The sequence below is a fragment of the Hippopotamus amphibius genome, chromosome X (genome assembly GCF_030028045.1).
Source record: "Hippopotamus amphibius kiboko isolate mHipAmp2 chromosome X, mHipAmp2.hap2, whole genome shotgun sequence".
Taxonomy (NCBI): Eukaryota; Metazoa; Chordata; class Mammalia; order Artiodactyla; family Hippopotamidae; genus Hippopotamus; species Hippopotamus amphibius.
Window position 1 is genome coordinate 77,620,740 of NC_080203.1, and position 13,137 is coordinate 77,633,876.

At 39.2% G+C, this 13,137-nt stretch overlaps 1 pseudogene; it reads right to left on the reverse strand.

Moving 5' to 3' along the window:
* Window positions 1-1,726: 1,726 nt before the first annotated feature.
* LOC130841498 (60S ribosomal protein L23a-like) lies at window positions 1,727-2,185 on the reverse strand (annotated as a pseudogene).
* Between the last annotated feature and the right edge of the window lie 10,952 nt (window positions 2,186-13,137).

The following is a 13,137-nucleotide window of genomic DNA, read 5'->3' on the forward strand; positions in this document are numbered from 1 at the left end:
ACCACTCATCACAATTTTTTTTTGTTTTTTTAAATTATAATCATTTTATTTTGTAATTAAAAAATTTTTTATTGGTGTATAGTTGCTCTACAATTTTGTGTTAGTTTCTGCTGTAAAATTTGTTTTAAAAACAGAACATTTTCATTACATTTAATTAGAGAATCACATGTGGAAATACAGTCAAGAAGGTTTTTTTCACTTAACTTTGTGGAACCCAAACATCAAAGCAATTAACATAACCAAACTGGTGCAAATTATTTTCAATACTTGATTTGGATATTTTGAGTATGTCGGCTATCCCTGCATGGTATAACGTTGATTGTTCTCAATTAACATCTTGATTTGATCGCTATCAACTTCAACTGGTCGACTCAACTGTGGAGCATCGTCCAGAGAGAAATCTCCAGCACAAAACTTTGCAAACCACTTTTGATACGTTCAATCAGTCACAGCACCTTCTCCACACACTGCACAAATCTATTTTTGTGTTTTAGTTGCATTTTTACCTTTCTTGAAATAATAAAGCATAATATGCCAAAAATGTTGCTTTTTTCTTCCATCTTCAATATTAAAATGGCTACACAAAAATTCACCAATTTTAATAAGTTTTTTTAAAAATGCACACTGATATGACAGCTGTCACAATACAATCTAACAAAATTGTTTCAAATGAAAAAGACGACTAAGCACTACTAGAGCCATCTTATGGAAAAAACCGAACGAATTTTTGGGCCAACCCAAGAGTTGGTTAATTTGAATCAGGATCTAAACAAGGTCTACTGATTTTATTTGGATGTTATGTCTCTTGTTTCTCTCTTTAATTTTTCATTGTAAAATAAAACCCAGATACAGAAAACTACCTGAAACAAATGTATGGCTTAATGAATTATTATAAGACTAATACCTTGCAGCCACCATTAGGTCAGGAAATAGAAGTTTTTCACCCACCCCGGAAGCCTCTGATGTGCCCCATTCCAATCACAACTCTCTTCTTCCTCCCAAAGTAACCATTATCTTTGACATTTAGAGGAATCTTTCCCTTGCATTTCTTTGGTTTTATTACCCAAACATACGTCCCTAATGACTATGGTTTAGTTTTTTCCATTAAAAAAATTTTTATGACCCTTAAATTTTCTTTTTTAAACATTTTCTTTGGGAATAATTTTAGATTGACAGGAGAGTTGCAAAGACAGTGTGGAGAGTTCCCTATACCCCTCACCCAGCATCCCCTTTTCTTACCATTTTATGTAACCATAGTACAGTCATCACAGCTAGGAAACCAATACTGGAACATTATTGTTAACTCCTGACTTTATTTGAATTGCACTATTTTTTTTTCTACTAATGTCCATTTCTATTCTAGGGTGCCATCAGGCCCCACGTTGTATTTAGTCATTGTGTCTCCCAAGTCTTCTCCTGTGACAATTTCTTGGTCTTTTCTTGTGTTTTATGACCTTGGCATTTTGTAAGAGTTTAGGTCTGTTTTAGTTTCCAGGTTCCCCCTCCATCCCTTTCTTTTCCTGACTATTTACCTGTTGAACCACTCACATTTGACCTGGAGAATCTCCCACAGCCTGGACTCTGCTTGCTGTGTGTCTATATGTCCCCCATATTGGCAGCTGGATTCAAACACTGGATCAGACTCAGGTTTGAGCCCTTCAGCAAGATCTTCACTTACTTTTTTATTTTAGTGAAAACTTTTATATTTAGAATTAACCAGCTGGACTCAGTTTAGATGATCCCAATTTTTTTTTTTTGGCAACATGCAAAGTGTCATAGTCAGAAGCCAGTATGCCTTCTTCTCTCCATCAGGCCCCATCAGGGAGTTGACCTTAGCCACGTCAATGTCATGGAGCGTCTTCATAGCCTGTTTAATTTGGCGCTTGTTGGTCTTGACATACACAATGTGTTGTCTTCTATTTTCTTCATGGCTGACTCAGTGGTGAGGTGGAACTTGATGGTGGCATCGTGGTCAAACTTGTTTCTCCTAGGGGCGCTCTTCCGAGGATATTTGGGTTTCCTCCTGAGTGGCAGTGTTTTGGGCTGTTGGAAGGTGGGTGACGTCCAGATCTTTTTTTTTGTGGCAGTGGAGGCCTTGCAAAACTTCTTTCTTGGCCCTCAAAGCCTTTGCTTTGGCTTCGGCTTTGGGAGGGGCAGGAGTTTCCTTCTTTGCCTTCGGCACCATCTTTGTGAAAAGGCTCATTTACTTTTTTTTTTTTAAGCTCTTTATTGGAATGTAATTGCTTTACATTCTTGTACCAGCTTTTGAGGTGCACCAGAGTGAATCAGCTGTATTTATACATATATCCCCATATCCCCTCCCTCCCGCGACTCCCTCCCTCTTTCCCTGTCCTGGCCCTCTAAGGCATCACCCATCCTCGAGTTGATCTCCCTTTGTTATACAGCAACTTCCCATTAGCTATCTTTTAATACAGAACCATCCCACTTCCTACCCTCTTTTCCCCCCTGCCATTGACCTGTCAAAGACTGTTCTCCTTTGGAGTAAGCCAGTCTTCTTCCAGCCCTCAGCACCAGTTCCATGAGACCAGGGGTGAGGGTGTAGAGCCTGGTGCACAAGTGAGCTCCATGTACAGGCCAAAGTTGGGGGTGGGGTGGGCAGAAAAGCCCTCATTCTTCTTTCTGACTCCCATTTCTTACCTTGTTATAACTTCATGCTCACTGAGGCAAATTGAGTTGTTGGTTTTTTGTTTTGTTTTTTGTTTTTGTTTTTGTTTTTGTTTGATTTGCACCAAAAAAATAAGATACGGTCCTGGGCCTGGCAAGTCCTAGGCCCTCAGTATTAAATGAACAATCAGTGAGTGAGTATCTTAGTTTGAGGTCTGTGGTATTTTATGGGTAATGAGATCACAGGAGTCCTATGGAGGAGTGTGTCCTGGGCACATGAGTGGTGGGACAAAAGCCTATATAGAAATAGAGGACAAGGGACACACTGCAAAATGGGAAAAGAAGAATGAGAGGAAGGAAGGCAAGTGCTGACCTCTGAGTCAGTTTGGCAAAAGACAGAGTTCTGCATACTTTGCCTTTCCTGCATCTGGAGGGCTGTCTCCACTCCAGCTCTTCCTGAGAATTGAGTTGCCCGGCCCTAGAGCAAGCATCAGCATTCAGGTATTGCAGCATCTCCTGCAGTCTGTGTTGACATCCCTGTGCTTGAAGGTTAGGACTAACCCTTGGCAGTACAGGAGAGATTATCATTCTGTCTTTCCAGAATAGAATTTTCTGGGCCAACATCAACTCCCTCTCCGTGCCCTCTCATCCTTGTAAATTGTCTTCTTCAGGACTGCTCCTGGATTAACTTTTAATAATTTGTGCATTTTCAGTTTTTCCCCTTTATTTCCTCCCACCCCTCACCCCGAAAAAAAAGAGGTCAGTTGTTGAGAAGACACTCAAGTTACAGAGAGCTGATCTGTACATATAGTTTTTTCTTTTAACGGCAGATCGCATCCTTTGTTTCTATATTTTAATGTTTAAAATGTCATGGACTTCCACATAACAATAGTTGTATTTCTAATATCCATTGATTGAGAAATATATAACAAACGAAAACACTGTGGCTATACATCATGACATTTGAAAAAAACATATATGTAGGCATATTTTTTGTTCATTCTAGACAGTTCCCTGGGCCATATAGGAATTTCCAGAACTCTTATAATAATTAAGTTACTCCCCCCTACCCTGCCACAGTGGGTTGCTGTTTACAGGTTAGAAACAATGGCTTGTTTGCTTTTTTCAAAATGGAAATTGATTTATTGCTTTTCCTGATTATAAAAATAATCCATGTAATTCACAGAAATTTCAAACTACCCAAGGAAACATAAAGGAAACAGAAGTCACTCGTAATCTCACAATCCAGAAATAACAACTGTTAACTGTTCACATGCTGGTATCTCTCTTTCTTGACTTTTTCCTGTATGAATATAGATATAAATATTGTGTCACTGCGAAGAGTTTGGGCTCTTGAGTCCAACACATCCTGGTCTGTATCTCAGCTCTGCCACTTAAGTGAACTATGGCAAATTACTTAACTGCTTAGTGCCTCAGTTTCCTCATCTGTAAAAGATGAGTATAATACCTACCAACATCACTGGGTTGTCATGAGGGTAAGTAATTAATGTAAAGCATTTTTTCAGTGCCTTGTTTATTTATATGCCCATATTTAAAGCTCAATAAATGTTAGTTATTATGTATAATTTCTTAATCAAAATGGAATCATATTCTCTGTACTGTTTTGTAACCCATTTTTTCACCTAATAGTACATCATGCACATTTTTCATGTCAGTTTTCTTCTATAACATCATTATGTCATTGTATGGATATACCATGATTCATTTAACCAACTCTTATTATGGAGGAAGCACTAATTGTTAGACTTGTCTCTTTCACTATCTGGTCAGACTTCTAGGTCTTTTAATGGCAGATGAAAGATTACTGATTAGAAAGCTTCACTTACCTGCAGCCCTTTCAGTGGGCACTGCTCAGTTCCTCTTTCCCAGCAGTTTTTAAGATTTACTGTGGCAAAAAGTGGGCCACCTCCTCAAGCCTTGGTTAACCCAGGTAAGGTCCAGGGACCAGGTAGCGTGGTCAGCAGAATCAGTCTTTCTCTCCAAGGAGACAACTAGGTCTGAAGAAAGGGCTTGACCCTCTTCTCCAAACAGCTCAAGAAACAGGTTTCTTGAAGGCTCCCAATATACTAGACCTGGCAGGATTACTGCTTAGTTTCACCTCTGCTCAAGCTCAGGAACATTTAAATATAAGCCACGTCCAGGGCTGAGGTCAAGTGTGGAAAAATGGGTCTTGAAAGGTGTGGATCACCGAGATCAGCCTGTACCCAGGAAAATATCAGGGCAAGAAATACGTTGGTTTCTATGCTTTCATATTGTTTTGTTTCCTTTTTGAGAAAAAAAAATTTTAATCTAGTCTCACCTGAACTAAGAATGAGAGAGATTGCAATTCCCTAGGCTGGAGACTTCCTTGGTATGTGGGTGGTCCTGGTAACTATGAATTGTATCAGAGAAAATGGAGTGATGGCAAAAGAAATTAAGAAACCTGGGAATGTGAGAACTGATTGTTAGTAAGTATATAAGTCCTTTCTTTTCTCCCCGCCCCACATTTTTTTAATATGACCTCACAGAATTATACTAATCGTAATCCTTGGTTGATGACACACTCTCATTGTGTTAGGATGTCCCCCTTCTCCATCTATCATCCCTATATTTATCTATCATCTATCTATCTATCTATCTACCTATCATCTATCTATCTATCTATCTATCTATCATCTATCTATCTATCATCTATCTATCTACCTATCATCTATCTATCTATCTATCTATCTATCATCTATCTATCTACCTATCATCTATCTATCTATCTATCTACCTATCATCTATCTATCTATCTACCTATCATCTATCTATCTATCTATCTATCTATCTATCTATCTACCTATCATCTATCTATCTATATCTATCATCTATCTATCTACCTATCATCTATCTATCTATCTATCTATCTATCTATCTAATCTATCATCTATCTATCTATCTACCTATCATCTATCTATCTATCTATCTACCTATCATCTATCTATCTATCTACCTAATCTATCATCTATCTATCTACCTATCATCTATCTTATCTATCTATCTATCTATCTATCATCTATCTATCATCTATCTATCTATCTATCATTTATCTATCTATCATCTATCATCTATCTATCTATCATCTATCTATCTATCTATCATCTATCTATCTATCTATCATCTATCTATCTATCATCTATCTATCTATCTATCATCTATCTATCTATCATCTATCTATCTATCTATCTATCTATCTATCTATCTATCTACCTATCATCTATCTATCTTCCTTTGCAATAGGAATTGCCCTCTTGAGCACTATGCATGAGAAGCACTGTCTTGCCCCTGGGTTACAACTTAGCACCTAATTGTCTGGTCTTGGTGTTCACTTCCTTCTCAGACGTCTGAAGTTCTCCTCTTTCTCCTCCTCCTCTTCTTCGTTTATTTTATTGAAGCATAATTGATTTACAATGTTGTGTCAATTTCTGCTACGTAGCAAAGTGATTCAGTTATACATATATATTCTTTTTCATATTCTTTTCCATTATGGCTTATCACAGGATATTGAATATAGTTCCTTGTGTTACACAGTAGGACCTTGTTGTTTATCCATCCTATATATTGAAGGTATCATCTTGATGCTACAGCTTTGGTAATAGAGTTCTTCTTTTCCTTATCTTCAGTCCCTGGCCTGCTAAGGATTCATGAGAGCAGCATCAAGTCCTTAGGTGAGTTCTGTCACAATATAATGTGAAGGGCAAATAGCCAAAGCAGGTCATGAGGAAGGATGGACAGGCATCAATATTCCCTAAAACCAATACCTGGTCCTATGGAGATCTGGATCTCAGAAACAAGTTGAAGTTCTAAGATCTGGGAAGTCAGCAAGGTGTGGAAGTCAAGGCAAGAATAAACCAAAAGGCAAGGCCATTCCAAAAGGTGACACAGCCAGCAGAAACCACCCGGGTCTAGTCCAAGGTCAAAGGTGAGTGGAGATCAGAAGGTCAAATGATCTTGATCTCTCTGTCCAGGTGACTAGAACAATCATACAGGGGTCTTGCCCTTTCCCTACCTGCTGTGGCATGCAATGTCACCGGCAAGCCTCAGTTTATCCTCCAAGTCATACTGCCTGCCTCTGGCTGTCTGCCTATTTCTTTCTAAGCCTGTTTTGCATACTAAACAATTGGATGAATTCATGCTGTGTGGTGTGTGCAGAAATAGCCAAGCTGTGGGTGGCAGGAATCAAGGATTTGTTTAGTGCAGTGTGAGAGCTGCAGGAGTGAAAACCAGAGTTTGCAAAGAAAGAACCTGTCATATCACCAAATATGGCTGGGCAGATGCTAACTGGGAAGCTGCTTCAGTTTCCCCGATGCCACTGGACTTTGAGGGACTAAGAACTGATGTCTGAAGAGGAACTGGTTGCAAATTAGTGCCTAAGCACCCTCAAGGGATTCTTTCTCACTCACAAGTCCAGGCACCAATTACAGCCCATTTATCTCATACTTTATATCCCTGACACAGTCTCAGGCCCCTTGATGTTGCTGGAAGATTTTCCTTTCCCATCCTTTTCACCTTTGATGCCAGAGAGTCATAAAGAATCATCAAATTCTTTATCTTATCTTCTAGGAGAAGCTAGCTGGTATGGCTTGAATTTTTCAAGGCCCCCTCCTTATCTTATAAGGTATAGTATACTTGCCGAAGTTTCTGTAGCTGTTGGGAGGTGAGTGAAGAGGGCTTCCTTCCCTACTGCAGGGTAGTGGGGAATTACATCAGCTTGTGTTATCCTCTCCTGTTCTAAAAACAAAACTTTGCACAAGGTTTGTTCAGCCTATGGGAATGGCCAAACAAACCACGCACATGCAGGAGACAGGGAGATGCAAGAGGGGCCAAGACCTACAAGCTGAGCTACCAGCTGCAAACTCAAATGTCTCTAGGGACCAGAGGTACTAGAAATGAGGGAACAGGCTGAGAGTGATAATAGGGAATGGTGGGAACTGTGGTGAACTAGAGAGGACATGCTCCTTCTAAAGGCCTTCGAAGTTAGTTTTTCCAACTTTTTCTTGTAAAAAAAATTCAAGCATACAGGAAAGTTGAAAGAATACTATAATACACACCTGTATATCATCTACCACTTCAGGTCAACAATTGTCAATATTTTGTGTATTTATTTTATTTGTCTCTCTCTGTAGGAATGCATGTAAATAGGTATGTATGTATATATGTATGTATGTGGGTTTTTTTTTCTGAACCATTTAAAATTTTAAAAATGACAATAACTGGACTGTCTAAACAAAAGACAACTGCAGACAGATTTGGCTCAAGGGCTGCTCATTTGTGACCAATGGGGAAAGACTGGTAGGAAGGGCACAGACCAACTGTGGGGAGTCAGAAGGAAGTCCTCGGAGTCCAGTTAACACGCAGTTAACACAGAGAGAGCCCACAAGGAGCAAAGCGGGGACCAGCAGAAATGAGCATGGCCTTCCCACTCCTCCCCGACCTTCTTGTTTCTGAAAAGAATATATAATCTTTTTCAGGCTGGCTAGGGTTCTACTTTCTCTTTTCTTTGTGTTTTTGCGAAATGTATCATATGTGTAAAAGAGTTGAAATAATGATAATGAAGGCACTATTATGATATACTGTTCTATATTATTCATTTTTATAATTATTATATATAATAATTAGGACTTCCCTGGTGGCACGGTGGTTAAGAATCTGCCTGCCAATGTAGGGGACACGGGTTTAATCCCCCGGTCCAGGAAGATCCCACATGCTGCAGAGCAACTAAGCCCGTGCAGCGCAACTACCGAAGCCTACGTGCCTAGAGCCCAAGCTCCGCAACGAGAGAAACCACCGCACTGAGAAGCCCACGCACCACAACAAAGAGTAGCCTCCACTCGCTGCAACTAGAGAAAGCCCACGCACAGCAACGAAGATCCAATGCAGCTCAAAATAAATAAATAAATAAATAAAAATTTAAGAAGTTAATAATTATATGATAATAATGAGGACACGTGTATTTACTACCCAGCTAAAGAAATAATATGCTACCAGTAGCTTTGAAGGTTCCTGCATGCCTCTCCCTAATCTCCTTCCCCCATCTCCTCCCCTGCCTTGAATAACCTCTATACTGATTGCATTTATCTATTATTTCCTTTCTTTTATTTGTAGTTTCATCACGTATGTTGTTTAGTTTTGCCTACTTTTGTGTATATGTGTGTGTACACACACACACACACACGTATATGGTATTTCTCTCTGACTTGACTGTTTGCACTCAACACTAAGATTGTGAGTTTCATCTTCGTTGACATATGTAGCTTTACTTTTTGTATTCCATTGTATGAATATGGGTGGATGTAGTGTGGTTTATTCATCCATGATCTTATTTATGGACATTTGGGTTGTTTCCAGCTGGTTTTTGCTATTATGAACCCTGTTTCTAGGACATTCTTATCCATGTCTTATAGTGCTCATGCGTAAACGTTTCTCTAGGGTATATGCCTAGGAGTGGAACTGCTGAGTCCTAAGTTCTGTGCAGATTCGGTTTTACTAGGACATGCTAGATTGTTTCCCAAAGTGATTACATCATATGCTTTCAGCAGAGCGTGGGTTCACATGCTGCGTATCCCAACACTTGGCTTTAACTGACTTTTAAGTTTTTGCCAAACAGTTTGGTGTCAAATGCTACCTTGTTGCAGTTTTAATTTGTATTTCCCTAATTACTAAAGAGGTTGAGCATCGATTCTTATACTTATGGGCCATATTTCTTCTGGAAAATATCTGCTTACATCTTTTACTCATTTTTCTATTGGTTACCTTTTACTTAATCATATGTAGGAGCTCTTGACATAGTCCATATACTAATCCTTTGTCATCTGGGTGCTGTGAATGTCAATATACCAGTTTACAGTAAGGAATAGAGGACATGGCCTCTGGAGCCAGACTGGGTTCAAATCCCAGCTCCGCCCTTTAACCAACTGTGTGATCTCAGGCAGTTAACCTCTTTGTGCCTCAGTTTCTTTAACCTCTTTGCGCTTCATTTTTTTCATCTATGGAGTACCTAACCCATAGAGTTACTGTGCCAATTAAATGAGTTAATATGTGTAAAGTACTTAAGATGGTACCTGGCCCCTTTTAATCAACATAGCATTCAAAAGAATGTTCCTTAAGGGCAGGGATTTTGTTTTGATTTGTCCACTAATGTATCCTAAGGACCATTAAACTGCCTGGCACATAGTAGATGCTCAATAATATTTGTTGAATGAATGATCTTTCTCCTCGTTTGTAGACTGTCTTTTTCTTTAAAGATTTTTAAAAATTCTTAGTGTTAATGTGAATGTATCAATACTTTCCTTTAAGGTTTGTACTTTTGTGTGTTGTTTTAATAAAAATTTCCCCGAGATTATGAAGATATTTTTCTATACTTTCTTCCAAAATTTTAAAAGTTTGTTGTTCTTAAAAAATGTTTAAAGACAAACAAACAAACAAAAATGTTTATAACTTTGGGGAAAAAACAGAGGTGCAAAAACAGCAGGCCTAGTTAGTTACAGAAAACACTAAAATTGCCACAAAAGTTGATTTGAGTGCTTTTCAGTCTGCAAATGGGATTAGACTAAGCCTCTCAGCTCCTCTTCAAGTTCATTGCTCCATGTTCTTAGCCTCAGGGATGAGTGTTCCATCCTAGGCCTTCCCTCCTCACCTCTTTTGCCTCATGTTTTCTCTAAAATTTCTTAAAGTCAATTACTAGTAGAGGGACATAAGGAAAATCTATTTTATATCTCATTCATTCATTCAACAAATATTTATTGTGTGCCAACTATTGTATACAGTGTTCTAAGTGCTGGGGTTTCAGCAGTGAACTAAACAAGGTTCCTGCCCTCATGATGCTTATATTCTAGGGATGGATGACGACAACCAACAAATAAATATATAATGCCAAAGGGTGATATATTCTGTGAAGTAAAAAAATCAGAGTGAGGGGGATGAGGAGGGGCTGCCATTTTAGGTAGATTGGTCAGGGAAGGTATGTAGCTATCAAGGCGAAGAGCCATTCCAGATGGAACAGCAAGTACAAAGGTCCTGAGGCAGGAGCATACTTGTTCAAGGAATTTAATCAAGGAACAGCAAGCAGGTCCTGTGGCTGGAGTGGAGTTGACAACAAGTAGAGAAAATAGTAGGAAATGGAATCAGGAAAATAGTAGGAAATGGTTAGGTTAACCACGGTAAGTCACTGAGGAAATAAGTTATCTTGGATCATCCATGACTATGTGTCGGGTAGAAGCAAGGCCTAGGGCTGGGTTCCTATTCTGGTCTCCTGGTCTCTGGTTTCTCTTCCTTTCTATACTACTACCCACTTAATCTTTTGAGAATTCCTTCTGTACTATCACTTTCAGGGGTCCTCTATTGCTTATGAGATAAAGGCCAAATTACACAGCCTCTGAAACCTTACTCATGCTGTTCCTCTACCCAGAACATTCTCTCACCTCTTCTTTGCTCAATGTCACGTGTTCAATACAGTCAAGACCAAGAAGCCAGCTGTCTTGACTCCCAGTCATAATAATCAGAGCATGTTAGAATAAGAAGGATTTGTCAGTTAGGATGTAGGTTCAGTGACTGTGACGGAGATCCAAAATAAAATGTAGTTTAAATAAGATAAAGATCTATTTCTCTATCTTTCAGACACAAGGACGAGGTGGCTATTGTGCCAGGCTGCTCAGTGAAGTTGTCAGGGGCCCAGGCTCCTCCATCCCTTGGGCGTTGCCTTTATTTGCTTGATCCAAGATGGCAGCCTCTTAGTGATCTGTCTGCTTTGATATTTGTCCTTTTAAATTCTATTTTTTACAAGACAGCTAGAGGAAGGCTTCTAAACTATGTCAGATTTTGTCACTCCCTTGCTCAAAACCAATAAAAAGGAAGATCTCAAGACAGATACGATTTCCAGGATATATTTAAGTGAAGAAACCAAGATACAGAATAACATATACAGCAATGCAACCTTTAGTCAAGAAGAGGGGGGATATGAATAGATACATGTACATACAAATATATCATATAAATGCTTCTAATTGGAATAAGAACTCTAGAAGGAAAAAAAAATTAACCTTCCCTGTAGAGACAGGGAAGGAACAGGTTAGAGGGGGTGGAGTTGGAAGTGAGGCTTATCAATATATTGCATTATGTGAGCTAATAAGTATGGATGAGATGCTAGAAATAGAAAAACATCATTGTACAGCTTCGGATGAAATACTTGTGTCATGCAATGATCATCATTGACTATAACCATGAGGTGAAGGTTGATGTAGAAAGTTAGAATGAAAAGATCAGGCTATCGCCATCCATACTTCAGATTAATCTCATCAGCACTAAAAGGGGGATAACCCCAATAGGAAGCACGTACCCATCAAGTATCTTTATCTTCAAAACTGAACCTGAATCTAAACAAGCCTCTGGCTAACTTCCAGTTTACAGGAAATAGGAAGGATAAAGGAACAACTTAAAAGACACCATGAGGAAGCTAACAGGCAAATCCAGAATATAGGACTTTTTATAAGACAATAGTCAAGTTTCTTTGATAAGTCAGTGGTTTGAAAAAAGTGGGAGGGAGGAGAGAGGACTGCTCTAGATTGAAATAATTGATAGGACATCATAAAGCAATTGTAAAAAAAAAACCATTTTGAAGGCAAGGAGGGAAATTTGACTATGGACTCAGTATGACAAGGATGAGTCAAAAATTATCCACACTCCAGATATATAATACTTCTGTTGGCCGCACTGTCTTATCAGTGCTTTCTATTCAAGGCTACTGTCTCCCCAGTCACTTCTGTGCAGGTGTGAATGTTTACATCAGCTTATTTGTAACTGCAGTGCAAGCAAAAATGGATGCCTCACTTGTGATTTGCACGAAAGAAGAGCAGCGTGCAGTGATGTGTTTTTTGTGATCTGAGGGTGTACCTGGTGCTGTTATTTATCGAAGACTTTGTGCGCAGTATGGAGAAAGTGTTTTGTCGTGAAGAAGTGTGTATGAATGGATAGAGAAGTTCAAGGGAGGTTGCACAAACGTTAGCCATCAAGGAGGAGTCAGACGCCTGTCCACGTGCACAGCTGATGACAACATTGAGAATACACGTGAAATGATTCTTTCGAAAGATGAGTGACAGTGGATTATGTGGCAAATCATTTGCAAATCAGCCATGGCTCGGCCTATGAAATAATCCACAACAGACTTAGGTTTCGAAAAGTTTGTGCGAGATGGGTACTGAAACAACTCACAGAAGAGCATAAACTGTAGTGCTTGGATATCTGCAAAAAAAATTTGAATCAATACTCTAAGGAAGGTGAAGGTTTCTTTCTTTTAAAAATTAATTAATTAATTAATTAATTTTATTGGCTATGTTGGGTCTTTGTTGCTGTGTGCGGGCTTTCTTTAGTTGTGGTGAGTGGGGGCTACTCTTTGTTGTGGTGTGTGGGCTCCTCATTGCCATGGCTTCTCTTGTTGCAGAGCATGGGCTCTAGGCGCGTGGGCTTCAGTAGTTG